This window comes from Dipodomys spectabilis, unplaced genomic scaffold (genome assembly GCF_019054845.1).
Source record: "Dipodomys spectabilis isolate Male_0828 unplaced genomic scaffold, ASM1905484v1 ptg000274l, whole genome shotgun sequence".
Taxonomy (NCBI): Eukaryota; Metazoa; Chordata; class Mammalia; order Rodentia; family Heteromyidae; genus Dipodomys; species Dipodomys spectabilis.
Genome location: NW_024870951.1, coordinates 3,641,055 through 3,660,804, shown reverse-complemented (window position 1 = coordinate 3,660,804; position 19,750 = coordinate 3,641,055). Strand labels below are relative to the sequence as shown.

The window sequence follows — 19,750 nt, the reverse complement described above, 5'->3', positions numbered from 1 at the left end:
CATGAGCAAGGTAATGAGTACATTTCCTAACAAGCATTGTTACCTCCTCCTTTATTGTTCCCCTACCATCCCTTCCCTCCCACCTCCACAAGTCCATTAACCCCCTCCATTTCCCGGCCTCAATTGTAAAGTTCACTTTACAACATAGTGTATTGTGCATCTCATTGTTACATGGGTCAACCTGTATCCCTAGTTAAGCATTTTGGTTTTTTTTGTCCTTCCTCTCAAAAAATTAGAGGAGAGTATAAACAAGATGTAGGCACACCAACTTCAAATACAGTGAAAACAGGTGTTATAGCATGGGGGAGGATCATATAAAAAAACAAAAAAAAACCCACTGCACGTCATAAATATGTAAGAAAAAATAGCAAGAAAAAAAAAACCACTGGTGTCCCTAACTTGGGGTTCATTTCCCTTAACACAATCTTATCTGGTCATATACACATAACTTTTGACCTTTTCTGCTTATCCCAGACATATATTAGTAATTGAAAATTAGAGAAACCATGGGACTTACGTTTCTTTGGACTTGGCTTACTTCACTTAATAATTTTTTTCCAAGTCTTTCCATTTCCTAACAAATTGGGCGATGGAATGCTTCAGAAATTTGCCTGTCATCCTTGCACAGGGGCCAGCTAATCTTCTCTGTATCATTCCAATGTTAGTGTATGTGATGCTGAATTGAGCAAAGAACATTTTTTATATATAAATTGTAATTGATTTTCTTAAACTAGACAATACAACAAAACGTAAGTTTAAAAGAATTGTCATGAAATTTTAGAACCATGTATTTCTTACATAAGTACACATTTAAGAAAAAATCAAGATTGACATGCCAAAAACAAAATAATTCCAGATATTTGTTGTTCAAGAGATGTGTAGGAGGAGGAATTCAATTATTCTATACAAGGGACCTGTCATAATGAACACTGCAGCAAGTGTTAAGGTTTGTTAAAATATTTAATGTTTTAAATATATTTAATTTTGGGAATTTGCTTATATATGCCAAAACTGGGACTGTTTGGCAGGTCATAATACTTTTCTATAAAGTATTTAAGATTTATGGTAGCACATAACTACTACTAAGTATGTACATTTCAGAGTTTATTGAAACCTTACTAATGAGAAGTTGCAAAGTCTTTGTGTAAAGGAGCAGAATAAAGAGTTGACTATGTTAACTACACAGTTCCTGTTAAAACTGTAGGCCTTCCTTACTTTATATGTTAGTGAGGAACAAATGATGATATAAGCCATATACAAATTATGAGATGAACTATAAATGGTAATCTTAGTGGGTGATTTAAACACTACTCATAGCCTATAAAATTCTTGTTGAACGTCATAATCTTAGCCAGTGTTAAATGTAAAGAAATATGACAATAATAAAATCTAATTTGTAGTACACTTCAAAAACTGAAAAAATGATAATTGTTTTGTTTTTTATTTTATTAATCATTATTATTTAATTATTGGTTTTCTTTATTTGTAGCATTGTTTCTCTTGTAATATAATACAACTTTTTGTAAGTTGTCATTAGGAGGTACTTTGAGAAGGGTATTGGGATGGCCACACCATTTTTTATAGGTGCATGTGAACTTATAAAGAGGGAAATTAAGAACAAAATATGTATTTAAAAAATGATCAAGTAGAGTCTGATTCAGGAGTGTTGATACATGTCCACACCTAAAATATTAGCCCTAGGCTGAAGCAGAGTTATTACAAAGTTGAAGCCAGGAAAGTGAGAGCCTTTGTTTTGTTTTGTTTTGTTTTTATTTTTATTTTGTTGGACATGGGGCTTGAAATCTGGGGCCTGGGTGCTGTCCCTCAGCTCAAGGCTAGTGATACCACTTGAGCCACAGCAGCACTTCCAACTTTTTCTGCTTATGTGATGCTGCGAAAAAAACCCCAAGGCCTCATGCATGCAAGGCAGGCACTCTACCATTGAGCCACCTTCCCAGTACCTGAGAGACTGGATTTTAAAAATCATCTAAACAACATTTGCTTTCTGCTTTGGGTTATATAATGAAATATATGAGTATCTTGTTATGTTTTTGTGCATTGTCATACTTCTAAATTTATACTAACTTCACCCACTTTATCCTTGTCAAAGTCATGAAATATCTCTGAGAGTTTGCTTCTGTGAAGATTGTTTTGTATTTATAATTTCTTCTGAGTCATTTTTATTTTTTATCAAAATCACTTTATATTTCATGTTGATGAGTATTTACCCAGAGACAGGCATATAGAGGATTTAGTTTAACAAGTGAACATTAAAATTAGAGCTCAAAAATAAAAATGAGCCTTAACACATATTTTCATAGCTTTCCCCACATTCTCCCTAAAAGAAGACAATATTAAGAATGTCTGAGGGAGGCTTTTTAGCTCCAATTTTCTTAAGCTTCCTAGGTTTAGAATTCTTAAATCACAGAGACATGCTGTAATGGGAGTAAGATTTTTTGGTACACTTTTCCCTTCAGACTGTGTTTCTCGTTCTTCCCTTTTCTCAACTCCATTATTAGAGATTTTTCTCAGAGATGACACCATCTCCAACTTTTCACTCTTCCTAGCTGGACAAATGAATTTGCAGATCAAGACTCTTAGACAGAAAGAATTTTTAAGAGCCTGAATCTAAGACACTTCTCTCATACACCATCCCTACAAAGACACAAGTACCAAAGCAGGATACATAGTTTCATTTTTTCTAGCAAGGCCAATGCATGAAGTTGCTTGCTTCTGAGTGTGTCTGTTTGTAGCTCTTCCTGATGTTGCAGATTAACTTTATACCTAGTTCCATTATCAGCTACCAGGAATGGCATGTTTAGACCATCCAGGAGGTTGGCTCAACAGGGCGGCTGGATGTGTAGGATGCCTCATGAATGGCACAGAAGATCTGTGTTGGAAATACTGGGGGCAATTAAGGTATCCTACAAACACCATCTCAGCAAGGCAAAGTTTACTCCTGCAGAAGGCATCCTGTTGCATGTCCAAGTTGAATAAGCACACTGGCTAGGCAGCCCACCACTGGCTCCCATGAATTTGAGCTTTGGGATCATCTTTCATGATGGATCAAAATTTTGACCCCTTTCAAACTAGTCAAAAGCTTTAATAATCAACCAAATCCGAACACCTGGCCATATGAAAAACAACCAACTTTTACTCAGCTGGTGTTCTACTACTAGTGCCATGTCTCTAGCCCCTAGCACTTCTCTAAAATAGCATTAGTAAGGTTTTGACTACCTTTACAAAGGCAGTGCTTATATCAGTCAAGCACTTCAAGATTTAACTTCTACAATTCTCCCATCTGATTTTGCTTTCTTTTCTTCCAAACAATAATCATTGACTTTCCTATTCAGCAGTATCCAATAAGATATTTTGATTTAAAAAAGGGTTTGATTAAGGCAGTTTTTCAGTCAGTCACTGAACAAAACCTGTTATAGAAGAGATAAAGCACCTGTGCACACATTACTAATGAAACAATTACTAAAGAGGTAAATATTGCCACCATGACTCATTGTTAAAATGCTCATTCTGTCATCAAACTAGTAAAGGGATCTGCCACCACACACAGACACACAACCTTTTTTATAAGTGACTGGGGGATTGGTCTTGGGTTTGATCTCATGCTCTGGGCATTGTGCCAGAGCAATTTTACTCAAGGCTCCCACTTTAGCCACAACTCCAGTAGTATCTTTTTTTGCACCTTCATTGGAAATAAAAGTCTCATCTTTCCTGTCTGGGTTGGCTTCAAACAAAGATCCTCAGAATTCAGCCACCTGAGCATTTAGGATTATACTCAGCATCATCTCAGTTTTTAGGTAATTTGTTTCCAGTATTCAATCCTTGTAAGTCTTTCTGTATCATTGGCCTCCAACCACCACACAGATTACCTTTGAAGTATATTTATTCTTTTATTTTTATATATTTATTGTAAAAATACTGTACAGAGGGGTTAGTTACATGAGCAAGGTAAAGCATACATTTCCTATCAAGCATTGTTACCTCCTCCTTTATATGTCCCCTACCATCCCTAACCTCCTAGCTCCAAAACTACCCCATACACTCTCCCAGACCCCCGCCTAAATTGTAAAGTTTTTCAACAGTGTCTTGTGCATCTCATTGTTACAATGGGTCAACCTGTATTCCCCTTTAAGTTTTTTCCCCTTTTCCTCCTCAATCTAGTGAACTCTATATACAAGATGGAGGGCACCAACATCAAAAACATTGGAAACAGTGGTTATGCGGTTTTGGGTGGGTGGGGGGACAGAATACAAAGAAACAAAAATCACATGGAACATTATAACTATGTTAGAAACAATAGCAAGAAATGAAAAAAGCACTTGTGCCCCTATGTTGGGGTTCATTTCACTTATCACCATCTTATCTGATCAAGTATTATATTTAGACCAAACTTTTCCCATTCAATCCTACCAGGGGCTTCTAGTTACTTTTACATGGTGGCATTTCCAATAAACAAATCCTTCTGATAAATAAAAGCACATATTGGAATAATTCGATTATGAAGATCATAGGTTATGGAGATCAACAGAATAAAATTAATTTAAGCTGCTGTTTCTGGTTTCTAGCTTTAAGCTCTTTGGGAACTTTTCACGGGCTCCTAAGTAAATATGAAATTTGTAAATATGTAGTTTGTTTTTGCAAATATGAAGTTTGAATGACCCTCTAACTAAGAAATCTTTCCTTACTTAATTTAAGGTGTTTGAGAATGGTCAGGTGTGGATTGGCCAATGGAACCAAAGCACAGATTCCACTCCAGTTGGCCCGTAACATCTCCAATAGTAGTCTCCTGGAATACCACCAGACATTTCCCCTGGCTATGTTTTGTACTTACTGCTCATCTCAAAGGGTTGGCCTTCACTACATCCAGGTAAGTTTCCCAGAAATGTCCAATTTTCCCCAGGTAGTTGACCTGGAAAGAATAGAGCTGATCAGTTTCAGGGATTTTTGAAATAGACTCTTGCTTCTGAGAAGAGTAACAAGGTGTTCCAAGTTGTCTCAGATCACATTTTGCTGACCTATCATGAATTTCATGCACATGGGGTCTGAGCTCCATGACAGCACATGGCTTCCCTGCCACACAGTCATAGCAGTAGTCCTTTTGTGGACACAATCACCACAGTATTTACCTCACTTATTCAGTTTCAATTTGAATCTGGGTAGACTCAAAATTGGAATACATACACAGAGTGTCTGCTCCAAGAATGAATTTGCATCATATCCCTCTTAGTAGGAAACCCTTTAGGTGTAGCTTGCCTTTTTTTTTTTTGGTCGGTCTTGCAACTGAACACTTTTCCTGGGTGCTGTCCCTCAGCTCTTCAACTCAAAGCTAGTCCTCTACCACTTGAGCCACAACACCACTTCCAGTTTTCTGAGTGGTTTCTTGGTGATAAGAGTATCACAGAATTTACCTGCCTTGCCTAGCTTTGAATGACCGTCTTCAGATCTTAGTCTTCAGAGTAGCTAGGATTACAGGCGTGAGCCACCAGTGCCCATATTTTTTTTCTTTTTTTCTTTTCTTTGTTCTTGGATTTGTTGGTTGTGAGGCCTGAAATCTGGGCCTGGACACTGTCCCTCAGCTCTTCAGCTCGTGGATAGCTTTCTACCACTTGAGCCACAGTGCTTTTTCTGCTTACATGGTGCTGAGGTATCGAAGCCAGGGGTTCATGCATGCAAGGCAAGCTCTCTACCACTAAACCACCTTCCCAGCTCTTCGTCTGAGTTTTTAGTTAACTCACTTGCCAATGCTCAAACCTTCTAAGATCTTTATGCAGTGGGTGGGAAGGTGGTTCAGTGGTAGAGTGTGTGCCTTGCATGCCTGAGGCCCTGGGTTTGATTCCTCAGCACCACATAAGCTAAAAAGAAAAAAAGCCGGAAGTGGCTTGTGGCTCAAGTTGTAGAGCGCTAGCCTTGAGCTGAAGGGTTGAGGGACAGTGCCCAAGCCCAGAGTTTAGGCCCCACGACCGGAACCGCCCTCCCCGAAAAAAAAGTTCTTTGTGCAACTTTTGTCTCCAATCACCACAGAAGCTCTTACCTTGTCAGATAATGTTTCTACAGCTAATTTTCCCATGCCATCCTACTACAGCATTTAGTTTATGGATTAAAAAAAATTTTAGTATAAATAGCAAACCTCTTTTGATTTTATTCTACTCTATATTTTATTTTTGCCAGTCCTGGAGCTCCCTGAGCTTCTTCTGCTCAAGGCTAGCACTCTACCAGTTGAACTACAGTGCCATTTCCAGCCTTTTCTGTTTATGTGGTTCCGAGGAATAAAACCCAGGGCTTCATGCCCACAAAGCCATATTCCCAACCCCCAAAATATTTTATTTATACTAATCATAAGAATAAAACTGATTCATAAGGTGCTTTCTGGTTTCAAGCTTTGAACTTTTTGGAAACTTTGTCAGGGGGGATCCTGAAAAGCACCTAAATAATTAGGAAATACGAATGACCCTCTAGGGAAGGGGTCTCTCCTAACTAGTATAAAATGTTTGAGAATGGACAAGTGCATGAAATGCTAGGGTGAAAGGGATGGCCAATTGAACCAAAGTACGGGTTCTACTCTAGTTGGCCAGGAAGGTCTACAACACTGGTCCTCCACAATACCATTAGATATCTCCCCTGACTATATTTAGTGATTACTGCTCATCTCTTCAAGGTTTTGATTCCACTGCATCTTGATAAGTTTCCCAGAAATGCCAATTACCCCTCCCCATACCTAGAGAAGCAAGGGGTATAGTTGGCTTGGGAAGATAGGGTTTTTGTCTTAGATCCATACTCTTGTGAACAGCATCAGCAGGGTCTTACATGTTTCCCCAGGCCATGTTTGAATGACATATCATGCACTCCATGCCCTTGAGGATCTGAGATTCATCATAGTAGGAAGTGGACCACTTGTTTTTCTGGTTTCTGTGCCACAGAATCTTAAGAGTAATGGTGGGCAGAATATTTAACCCATTTCACCAGAGCATTATTTTCTTTGTCATAGGATTTGAGCTGAAGGGCTCAGGGATAGCACCCAAGCCCAGAGTTCAAGGCAAAAGCCCTACGACTTGAGCCATAGCACCACTTCTAACTGTTGGTGGTTAATTGGAGGTAAGAGTCTCAAGGACTCTCCTGCCTGGGCTGGCTTTGAACTCTAATTCTCATATCCTGAGTAGTGCAAGCCACTGGCACCTGGTTTTTGACTTGAATTTTAAGTCTACCCAGAGAGTCTGCTTCTGAAACTAAGGTTCAATTCCATACATCCTTGGATCAGCTGGAGGATCAATCCAGGCTTCAGAGTCAAAGTGGGCAGCTGAGGGAGTTTAGTGAGTAGGACTTTTTTGAGATCCCCTTTCAGGATTTAAGATTTAAAACACACAAATGCAATCACATATTCATAACAAGTTTTTGTTTGGACATGTGCACATTATGGAGCTCCATAATGAAAATCATCCATTATATAATAGTGTTCTCAGACCTTTGTCAACATTCTCCCTATGGATTATCAAAAGCAGGTCCTTAGATCATTTTTCTTAGGTTCCTTAGGCCTAGAATTCTTATTTCCCCATTTTAGCAGGTCTGTTGTGATTTCAGTTTTTGATGCATGTAAAACTCCCTATTGTAAGTTTCTTGTGCACCCTTTTCATATTTAACTCTCCCGTTACTGAAGATTTCTCCAGCTCCCACATTTTTATTCTTGGGCCAGGGAATGAAAACACACATCGAGACTCAAGTTCTCTTTGTGCCTAAGACACACTCAGCCCCTAAATATCCCCAACCAACCAGTTAGTATGCTCTACTCCAATTTTTCCTCTCATGGCTGATGTATGAGATTACTTCTTATTGAGGTGCTTCCTTGGCCCTTTCCTGAAATTGCTGATACACTTTGCATCCTTTACCACAACGGATGGTGTTTAACCCAACCTTGAGCTATCTCAACAAGTCAGGATGTGTCTTCTCCTGAGGGTCTCCCTACATCCCCCTTGCATAACATGGATCCTGGACTAGTCCCCCATTGTTGGGAATACTCCCCTACTGTAACCCAATATCCCAAGAAAGACCACCAGGTCGAAAGGAACTTAGCATGGCAAAGTTTATTTCTGTTAAAGGGCATGTTATTGACAGGAATCAACCACTCTGAGTGGGAAGTCTGCCCAGGTTATACCCTTAATGAGTTACTACTTCTGGTATTGATCACAAGTTGTGTTCACAATCTTGCTATATTGGCTCTTTTGCAGCTCAGCTGGTTATTTTGAAAGGGGTTAACAATTTCAGAGCAATCCACTAAACCAGGACAACCAGGCCAGAAATTGTTAGAAAATTCTTACTCAGCTTGTGCTTTATGAGTTAAACTATTCTTCAAGTCCCTAGAATCATTTTAGTAACAGGATATACTTTCGTTATATAGCTTTTTGGAAGATGATTAGGCTTAGTCAATGCTTTCCCTCAATCCATCATTTTCAGAGAAAAATATTATTCTAACTCCTACACAGTCCATTCCCAGACAGAATTTATTATAAGCAGCTCCCTTTTTGGAATGGAGGCTTATGAGCTTCCAGGTGAAAACACCTTATTCGCATATTGCCTTGGTTCCCTTTGGCAACTCGCCTCTGCAAGTGGTTATGAAACCAAAAGTTATGTGTCGCTGCTTCATTATACTTGTGCTCCTACCGCTAAAGAAAGAGGAAAGACTGCTCTCTGAAAGCATGTAACTATGGACTTAAGCATGCTTACTAAACCCTGAGCACAGAGCACAGATTGAGCTGCAGCATTTTCAGAGCCATAGATGAATCAGTCAGATTCCAGCTGCTTGGCTGACCACAGGGTACACTTCTGATGCCACATTTCTGAGGCGAAGCAGTTCTAAGATGTGAAGACACTATGGCAAGAAGAAACCTGAGGGGGAATTCTTGGTGGGAAGGAGAAGGTGAAAGTTTGGAAGTAAGTTTTAGAAACTGTGAGCCACTTTCTGAATTGCTTGAGGCAGCGAGCAGATCATCATATTTTCTAGCCCTCTAGATGCAGAGTATGAGAACACTTCCCACATCTCACACTCAATCCCACCTGCCTGGCAGTCTTCAATTCCCTCTTATAGGAGTTAGGCAAATTTTAAGAAAGCAAAATTCAGCGAACCTGATCTAGCTTGTGAAGAAAACATATCCTCTGGCTTTAGAATAGATCAATTTCTATCTCAGAATAAGAGGAAGAAAAGAAACCACATTCTACAGACTTTAACACCTTAAACATGCTAGTTTGCTGCATTAATTTTCATTTATTAGATTCATACAAGAAAAAAGGAAGAAATCTGAGAATTTCTGGAGCCTTTGCTTGCCTAATATCAGGTTCTTGTTGTTTTTTTATTTGTTTGTTTCCTTTTTTTCCTAATACTTTAGAGATTCTAGTTGAAAAATTGAGAAAATGCAGACATTAGCCTGGTTCAGATTAATCTGAAACCACAGCACCTAACTTATCAAATTCTAATCTAAATCTAGTCTCAAAGCTGAAGGTCAATGCTTCCCTGCCCTCAACATCTTCAGAATAACAGTATTGTCTATGTCTCGGGTTTGTTTTCTTTAAAGAATTAGAGAGCAGAACAGGTTTTAAAGCAGTTTTTCTTCAAAGTGAAAAAAGAGCAGTGCAACAGTCTCTACCTCAAAGCAAAAACAGAGCAGTGAAACAGACTCCCCAGCGTAAAGAGGGACATATTGTCTCATAATTGGTTTCCTAGTCTCAGAACATAAGTATGGAATTTTTCCTTATTGGATGCCCCATCTCAGAGCACAAGCACAGAAAACACTTTTGATTGGATGGGAAGTATAGGGGCACTCCCCAGACCATATTCAGAAAAAGTGTGTTAGCACCTAAAGCTTCATGGGAAAAGGGTGTGTATTTTTTGCTGCACCATTCATCCCCACCACGTTGGAGCCAGTTCCAACCATTACCTTTTATCCATAACTACCCATATGAAGTGGTTTAACTCCCTCTGAGTGGCACATAAGCACTTGTTACTCACAGGGCACTGTACATTGTGATGTCCCATCAACAATATGTGGACAGATAAATTGGATATCTAAATTGCTGTTTTGAAGAAGCAAAGCCCTCTGACTTAAACTTGCACACTTAACTTAAAATTTATTTTCTTTTTTCAATTCTATTAGCATTACCTACTTAAATAAGTGGATTTTTTCATTTTGATATATCCACATAGGCATACAATGTACCATGATTATGCTCAACCCCTTCATAATTCTCTCCCAGGTTTTATTAATCATTTTAAGAATATAACATAGTAGTAATAAGTGCATTTACAATATTGTACAATCTCAATGTCCACACTCTTTACATCCTCTAAGATTCAAGTTCTTTATTTATTAAAACAATTTTCCACTCTCCTCTGCTTCAAGGTATACATCAAGTATGATTTTGTTTCCTTTCTCTATCAATTAGACTGTTCTATGTAACTACTAATATAAGTATAATCATGTAATATTTGATCTTTTTATGACTGGCTTATTTCACTTAACAGTGTTCCAAAGAGTCATCCATAATATAGTATATGTCACATAATTCTTTTTTTTTTTGGGGGGGGGGTCCAGTCGTGGGGCCTGAATTCTGGGCCTGGGCCCTGTCCCTCAGCTCTTCAGCTCAAGGTTAGCACTCTACCACTTGAGCCACAACGCCACTTCTGGCTTTTTTCTTTTTGCTTTTGTGGTCCTAAAGAATCGAACCCAGAGCCTCATGAATGAAAGGCAAGCGCTCTACCACTGAGCCACCTTCCCAGCCCCATAATTCTTTTTGAAGTTGAAATAATATACCACTGTATGTATAAACCACATTTGCTTTAACTATTCATTTGTTGATGGCCACTGGATTGCCTCCATGTTTTGAGTATTATACAAAATGAATATGAGTACAAGATCTCTTCCAGACCTTGCTTTTAGATGTTTAGAGTGTATGCCCAGAATTGTAGTCACTGGATCACATGAAAACTCTCTTTTCTTTCTTTTCTTTTAAATTTTTGTGTCATGGGGCTTGACCTCAGGGCCAAGTCACTGTCCCTGAACTTTTCCTCAAGGCTAGAGTTCTACCACTTTAAACGACAGATCCTCTTCTAGTTTTCTGCCCAGGCTGTCTATGAACCGTGATCCTTGCATTTCAGCCTCCTGTCCTGAGTGGTTAGGATTATAGGTATGAATAATCCTGTTTTTAATTGTTTGAAAAGATGCCATTCTGTTTCCCATAGAACTGTTCCAATTTTACCACACTTTTGTCAATATTGTTACACTTTTTTTTGTAGTTATCCTACCTAATTCATATGAAGTAGTTATTTTCTTCATTATTTTGACTTACACTTTAGTGGTGATTAATAATGTTAAACACCTTCTTCGTGGGCTTGTTAACAGTTTGTCTTCTCTGGAGAAACATCTGAGTTCTTTGCACATTGTAAAATCAGGTTGTGTGTCATTGCAATGATGTTTTTTTATATATTCTTTATTTTTCTTTTTGTGGTTCCGGTCGTGGGGCCTGAACTCTGGGCCTGGGCGCTGTCCCTCAGCTCTTCAGCTCAAGGCTAGCGATCTACCACTTGAGCCACAGTGCCACTTCCTGCTTTTTTTCCTTTTTGCTTATGTGGTGCTGAGGAATTGAACCCAGGGCCTCATGCATGCGAGGCAAGCGCTTTACCACTGAGCCACCTTCCCATCCCCGTTTTTTATATATTCTTGATGTGAACCACTTATCAAATATATACTTGCAATAACTTTATCCCATTCTGTGTTGCTTTTTTGGACACTGTTGATTGCAACCTTTGGTGCATCCTGATTTATGTTTTCCAACAATGAATGACGCTTCATTGATGTCAATTTCCAGTATGTCTTCTGGTCCTGTAACTATGAACCATCATATTGATTTGAACTCCTGTTATGGTAACAGTGAAGTAAAGCTACATAATTACGCTCTGGTCACCTATCTACTGCCACTTTTGAATATCTCTCCCTTAGCTTTTCGTAAAGGCCTTGGGGCATATTCACAACTTATTTGGTCCTTAAAAACCTGTAGAAAGTTACAGGCCTTAAATTTAGTTAGTTTTAATGGAAATACGTGACTTCCAATTTCTTTTTTTTTTTCCTTTTTGTACATATGTGATTGTAAGAATACTGTACAAAGGGGTTACAGTTACATGTCAAGGTAATGAGTACATTTCCTATCAAGCATTTTTGCCTCCTCCCGGCAAATAAGATGAATATTGAGAGCTTCGTAATATAGAAGCACACCAAAACTCTTGGCATGTATTTTTCTTCATATGAGTATTTAGAATTGTGTGAAGCTAGAGATTTAACCTACTTACAAGTTAATAATGAACTTGTCACACTTTAATGGATGCTAGACGATTTATGATGCTCTTGGGTCAGAGACAAAAAGTTCTTAATTTTTACAGTAATAGTGAAAGCCAGTGAGATATGTGTGTATGTGTATATTTACAAATTTCACGTGTATCTCTCATCCCTCAGTGCCACTGAGTGAAATAAAGATAGCCATGTGAAGCTTATACAAACAATGGGTTCTGAGTTTGAGCAACTGCTATCTTTATAATGAGCAATAGGCATGCCTGAACTTTACTCTGGAGGATGACAATAGCTTAGAAAAAGCTTGCAAATATCCTACGGAATATAGAGCAGCTAGTGTTCACTTGAAGATATGCAAACACTTGAGATTGCCATGGAATTGTTCTTTTTCTTTTGTTTCTTGAATGTTCCTGGCTACCAAGACCAATACAGATTTTTCCTAATAAAGGCATAGCTCCCCTTAAAAATGAGGCATGACAATTTGTTGAGAATACTTACTATTTTTCTAACCCTAAGGCCTCAATCCTATCTAGAGTACAATTTAACAAAAGAAATTGATGGAATTCAAATTTAACACATTTAGAAGCTTTTCTCTTAGAGCCATTTCTTAATGTAGGTGTGGAAGAAATTAAGGGAAAAAAATAGACCCACAAATATATATTATGAAGATATTCTATGTATTTTAGCAGTAATAAAGGATTACATTTCTGTTTTTTAGTGTGTGAGTATTTACAGAGTATGTACAAAGTGCCAACGTTTATGCCAGGGCCTATCATGGAATAGAACATAGCAAAATTTCTCTATATAGTTTGTATATTTATAGAATTCACCTGTATGACTTCTCTCCCATTTTGATAAACAGATCACCTGTTTGATTGAAATTCAATCATTATTTTTCTGCCTACAGGATTCCACACACTTTGCTGTCTACTAAATATAGAAAATATTCATGCATAACCCTCGTCTTCAAGGAGCAATTCTCAGTATCCCAAGTAGCTTATGTTTATCTCCCACCCCTTTCCTCCCAGCAGTCAATCTAGGTGAGTGATGGCTCAATTCTATAAGACAGGAAAGCTCAGATAATTCATAGGCATTCAGTTAGTATCTAATGGAAAATTCTTCACTTGGATTATATTTTATCATCATCTTTGTGAGAACTTCAGCTTCCTTATTTGGAACCTGAGCTGTTCAGATAACAGTGAGTAGATGAATCTTATGATTTAAAATTTCATTTAACTGAAATTGGAAGAATTAATTTTTCAGAAACTATTCACATTTGAGATTCATTAATCGCATATAGCCAGTGGATAGAGTGTTAGACAATGCATATATAGAATATTTCCATTATCACATATGTTTCTGTTAGAACTGTTTTAGAGCATGTTTTTGCTTGTTAAGGCATGGTCCATGTTCATAAACTATATATGCTCTGTAGGTGGTACTCAGACTGAAGATCCAACCAGAAAGGCTAGACACCTATGAAGTTAAGGTATAGGTATAAATTGTTCTACATAGGCACACTTATTTGTGAGGAGGAAGAGGATCAAACAGTCAACGTCAGCAGAATCAACCTTCTCAACTCCAGGAAAGAATAGGTAAAAATTTTAGCAGTTCTTTGCAGCTTTGCTTCTGTGAATGAAATTGACTGTGGTATTCTCAATGGTGATTTTGTTAGAAAATATAAATGTTTAATTATCACATTAGCTCAGTGAAGAATTAGGTTTTGTGCTTTGTAAATGTAATTTGGTATTTATATGTGACATTTCAATTTCTCCTGGTATCAACACACCACAAATAGCTTTATATTGTTGTTCCTTTCGTTAATTTTGTTGTTCTTACAGCAGGCATTTTAGAAATTAGTGGAAAAGTTAAGACTTTCTTGTGTTTTGCAATCACATTATTTCTCCATAATCTTAATAAAAAATGAGAATCCAATAAATATGTGAAGAAATTGAATCTCCAATCACCTGTTCACTTTCATTGATTACTGGACCAAAGGGAACTGGCTCCCCAGAATCTCACCTTCAGAATTCAAGAATGAGGTGGGAAAAGACTAGGAAAGAGAGACATAATAATGTGAACTGAAGTTACTGTGCTGTCACAATGAACACTTGTTCTCATGCAATCCTTTTGAATTCCACAGTTAGCTTTTTTGTGGTTTTTATTAGTATGGCAAAGATGACTGATTTCCCAGATTTATAGTTGGAAGTGTGTGGGACACATTCCTTTATCTATGGAATCTTCCTTTGGGTCTCAGTGCCTTTTCCATCCTTGTCGCAAGTATGTATTTCTACAAATGAAGACGTTGCTTCATCATTTGTCTTTAAATGATTCAATTATGTGGATTTTGGAGGTTGTGTGATTTGCTGTAGAAGGAAGGTATTATGGGTAGGACCCTTTGGTCCATGTTGTTGTTGTTGCTGGTGGTGGTCGTGGGCCTTGAACTCTGGACCTGGGCGCTGTCACTCATATATTCAGCTCAAGGCTAGATCTCTACCACTTGAGCCATAGCGCCACTTCTGGTTTTCTGGTGGTTTATTGGAGATAAGAGTCACATGGACTTTTTCTTCCCAGGCTGGCTTTGAACCATGATCCTCATTTCAGCTTCCTGAGTAGCTACAATTATAAAATGTGCCAACAGCACTGGGCTTGAATCAGTATTCTTAGTACAAAGAAAAAATACAAGTGATTTGGAACCAAGCTGTAGAAGGCTGCTTTTTGGCTTCAGAAGAGAGCTGGCTGGTATCTTAGGAATAGATAGATTTAGGAAAAATTGAACATATAAGTCCACATGGAAGGCCACAAAACATTTTAGTGAAGTTCCAAAAATGATAAGGACATGAATTGCAATAACTAGCTTGGTAATAAGGGACATGTTTGGGAGTTTGGTCTCTATTGTTACTGTTGTAAATGTACAATGTCATTTTATTCATTTTTGTTGTTGTTGTTTCCTCAGTATGTTCTTTTTTTGCGGGGGGGGGGTCCATTCGTGGGGTCTGAACTCTGGGCCTGGGCGCTGTCCCTCAGCTCTTCAGCTCAAGGCTAGCAGTCTACCACTTGAGCCACAGTGCCACTTCTGGCTTTTTTCTTACGTGGTGCTGAGGAATCGAACCCAGGGCCTCGAGCATGCAAGGCAAGTGCTCTACCACTGAGCCACCTTCCCCGCCCTCCTTAGTATGTTCTTTCCCCTATGGAATATCCTCTGTTGTCACTGTACTTGATTTTGATACCCTGCATCTTGTGTATACATGTCTAATCTGGGGAGGGTAAAGGGAATTACAAAACGCTGAAACAAGGACACAGGATGACCCATTGCAACACAGATACCAATAAGACTTTATTGGAAATGAACCTTACCACTTCATGCTGCAAAGAATCGGGAGAAAGGAAGGTGGGAGCTGGGGGATGGAAGGGTTAGTGGCACAACAACAAGGAAGGAAAGAGGTAATAATGATCAACAGGCAATGTGCTCATTGCCTTACTCATGTAACTGTAACCCCTCTGTACAACATTTTAACAATAAAATAAAATAAAGTAAAATCAATAAAGGACACGTTTGGCAAATAAAGTAAAATGTTAACTTAAAAGAAAAATGAAAATAATAATAAACATATATATATATGTATATTCATATAAATGCATACATATATAGGTATTTGTGTATGAACACATATAAGTATGAATATATGAATATGCACATAGTGTGCATACATATACATTTATTTAAAGAGACTTGAATAAGAAATATATTAATGTCTATGAAAAACTTTAACCATCCTGCCTATGAAAAGCTTTAACTATGCTAAATATGTCTAAAAAAAATCCAAATACATATCTTTATAATAATATACCAAAATCCAAAAAATATATGTCAAAATCATACCATACCTATACATTGCATACATATAGAGATTAGTGGAAATAGAAAAAACAATAGAATAGCAGTGCATAACCAATATGTAGAAATTGGAATCCTTATATATTGGTGCTTGACAGTTAAAGTGATATAGTCAATTTGTTAAACATACTGGCAATCTAAGATATTACACATAGAGTTGCCTCTATGATGCAGCATTTTGAATCATAATTTCATATACAAAATATATTTCAACATATGTCCAACAAAACACATGTACAATTATATACATAAGCAAACCTTTTATAGGGCTAGGAAGGTGGCTCAGTGGTAGAGTGCTTGCCTTGCATTCATGAGGCCCTGTGTTCGATTCCTTAGCACCACATAAGCAAAAGAAAAAAGTTGGAAGTGGAGCTGTGGCTCAAGTGGTAGAGCGCTAGACTTGAGCTGAAGAGCTGAGGGACAGCACCCAGGCCCAGAGTTCAGGCCCCACGACCATACCCCTCCCCCCCCAAAAAGAAAACTTTTATAATAACATATAATAAAATATTGAAATTCCCATTGAGGGTATTATAGAATTATACACACACATACAAATCTATATGGTATATCCCTAGGAAAAATTTATATGGACTTGGTTCGGAAACTAATTTTACTTGGAAGGAATGGATAAAATAAACTTCAATTTTTACTTATATGAGCTTTTTAAAATGGACACAGCCGTAGTGGTAGACTATGAAGTAATGGTTGGAAAAGTGGAGTGTAGGTTGAAATGAACACAGGAAGTGACTAATAATAGATATTGGAGTACTTTGAGAGGGTAGTGATGAAAAAATGTTCTAGAACTGAAGGTGATATTCATAGTCCAACTCTTTAACATTCTATTAATCATTGTACTTTATCGAAGAATTACAGATTGCATTTGCATTAACCTTAAGAAAAATTTTAGAATAGTAATGGGTGAATCTGAGTGATAATTTAGAATTTAAAGTCACAGAATTCTATAATGCACACGTTTAATATGTTGATGAATAAGACTTTCAATAAAATATGATCTGTGATATATCCTCTGAGTGACTGTATATGACACTGCAAGTCAATGAATACTCTACAAAATTATGTAAATTGAGGAATGAGATAGGATTGAAAAGAATGAGGGATAATGATCATCCAGCTTTGTATTGAGCTGGGAATGTGGCTTAGTGGTAGTCTTAGGGGAATACTGTGAAGCCCTGGGTTTGATTCCTCACTTCTACATTAACAAAATAAAGCTGGAATTGGCACTGTGACAGAAGTCGTAAAGTGCCAGTGTGAGGAAAAGAAGTTCGTGGACATTGCCAAGGCCCTGAGTTCAAGCCCCAGGACTGGTCAAAAAGAAAACGATGCATTGTATTAAGATAGCACTAACGGCTCATGCCTGTAATCCTAGATACTCAGGAGGCTGAGGATTGAGGTTTAAGCCAGCCCAGGTAGGAAAGTCTGTGAGATTCTTATCCCCAATTAAATGTCAGAAAAATCTGAAAGTACTGCTTTGCCTCAAGTGATAGAGTCCTAGTGTTCATCGAATGGAGGTCATGCACAGGGCTCAGACCCAGAGTTCAAACCTCAGAAGAGAAGAAAAAAAACAAAATAACTCACTATACACTATTCATAAACTGCATGGTCAATCAGATACTCCCATGCAACCAATTAAAGTCAATTAAAAATATGATTAAAATAGAATACAAGTCATAGATAGAATACAAAGGTTGTTTACAGGGACAAAGTAAATTTTATCTCTTATTTAGAGTTGAAATTTGTTCTTCAGTCTTCTTAAATCATTTATGAAATTGACAATATTGCCAATTATAGGTCAATTTCCATGAGGAACAGTTTGAATTCTGCTGTCTTTTCATAGCAAACCAGAGAGGTGAATTTTTTGCCTCTTGTTGAAGTATATCTGTTATTTAAAAGTAGATTTGTCCTAATATAATATTGATTTAATAAATCATTTCATTAGGGTGATGTTAGATTTTTTTCCAGTAAATCCTATCCCTTATAATAAATGAGAGCATGCTGTGTCAGTCTCCTATTAATATGACAAAATATTTTATAAAATTAATTAATAAGGGGGAAAGATTAACCTTGGCATCAGATTTTATACAGTTCAGTTTATGTTTCTGACCCTCATTGCTTTGGGTTGGTGGTGGCACAGAATACAATGTCAGGAACATGTGATGGAGTATGTGTATTCATGGAAGACAGAAAGTAAAGAAGAGGAGGAATAGGAGTGGGAGAGAGAGAAAGAGGAGGAGGGGAAGAAGGAGAAGCAGAAGGAAAAGGAGAAGGAGACAGAGAAGGAAAAGAAGGAAGAGGAGGAAAGACTTTGATCTTGACATCGTCTTTGATCACAAGTTCTCAGTGACCATACCTCTACAACTGTGCGCACTTGAAAAGATTCACAACCTATTTATGGCAACATAGTGAAAGCTAATTATTAATCCCAATCCTTTATGATTTCAGATTTAATTTCTAGAATGATGGGTAGATATTTCTATACAAGTGTGATAACTTCTGTTCCTAAATATTTACTTGAATTAAACAGATAAGCTATTTGGCATGGAGTTCGTTTGGTTATACCACTGTTGGAGAGATGAATGAAATATTTTGAATGCAAATACAGTTTATTTAACAGATAAAGAAGCTTCAAGAGATTTCATTTTGTGACCTGCAAAAATGACTATTTCATTCAACTTATAGTCACTCAAACTTTTCATAATTTTATGGCATTTTCATTGAAGTATTTTGTCGTCTATAGCGAGGTTCATTCTTTCTAGTGAAGGAAAAATGAATGCTATCACGATCATTTATTTCTTAATTATTCTATAGAAAGTAGGTATAATATGAATTTCCTACCATTCAAAAATAAGTTATATTAATGTCTATAGGAATAATTGGAAAAGTCATGGAAAATCTTGCTTTAGTTATCTCATATTAAGATTGATTCAATTTCTAAAAAATCACTGTTGACATAAAATATATGAAATTCAATTTTTGTCTGAAATGACTTGATACTCAAACATGAGAAATACATGACCAGTAACTATGATTTCTGTATACTCAAAATTGTGGTAGAGAGCTTGCCTTGCATGCATGAGGCCCTGAGTTCAATTTCTCAGCACCACATAAGCAAAAAGAAAAAAGCCGGAAGTGGCACTGTGGCTCAAGTGGTAGAGCGCTAGCCTTGAGCTGAAGAGCTAAGGGGCAGCGCCCAGGCCCCAGAGCTCAGGCCCCACGCCTGGACCCCCCCAAAAAATGGTGCAATATTATTCTTAATGATTGATGAATAAAATTTGATTATGTATGTATATATACATAAATACTTGTAAATAGGAATCAATAAAATTATATATATAATTCATATACACACAGGAACACAATTCTTGATCCCTTATTGCAGTGAGAGGCATCTGGGTTGATTCCATATGTTGGCTACAGAAAATAATGCAACAATGAACATGATTGTTCTGGCAGCTTCAGTGTGGTCGTGTTTCTGCTCTATTGGATAAAT

The 19,750-nt window shown here is 37.5% G+C and overlaps 1 non-coding gene across 1 annotated transcript; it reads right to left on the bottom strand.

Moving 5' to 3' along the window:
• Window positions 1–577: 577 nt before the first annotated feature.
• Window positions 578–689, bottom strand: LOC122126316. The gene has a single exon (XR_006150894.1). It is a non-coding gene; the product is annotated as a U6 spliceosomal RNA (small nuclear RNA).
• Window positions 690–19,750: the final 19,061 nt, after the last annotated feature.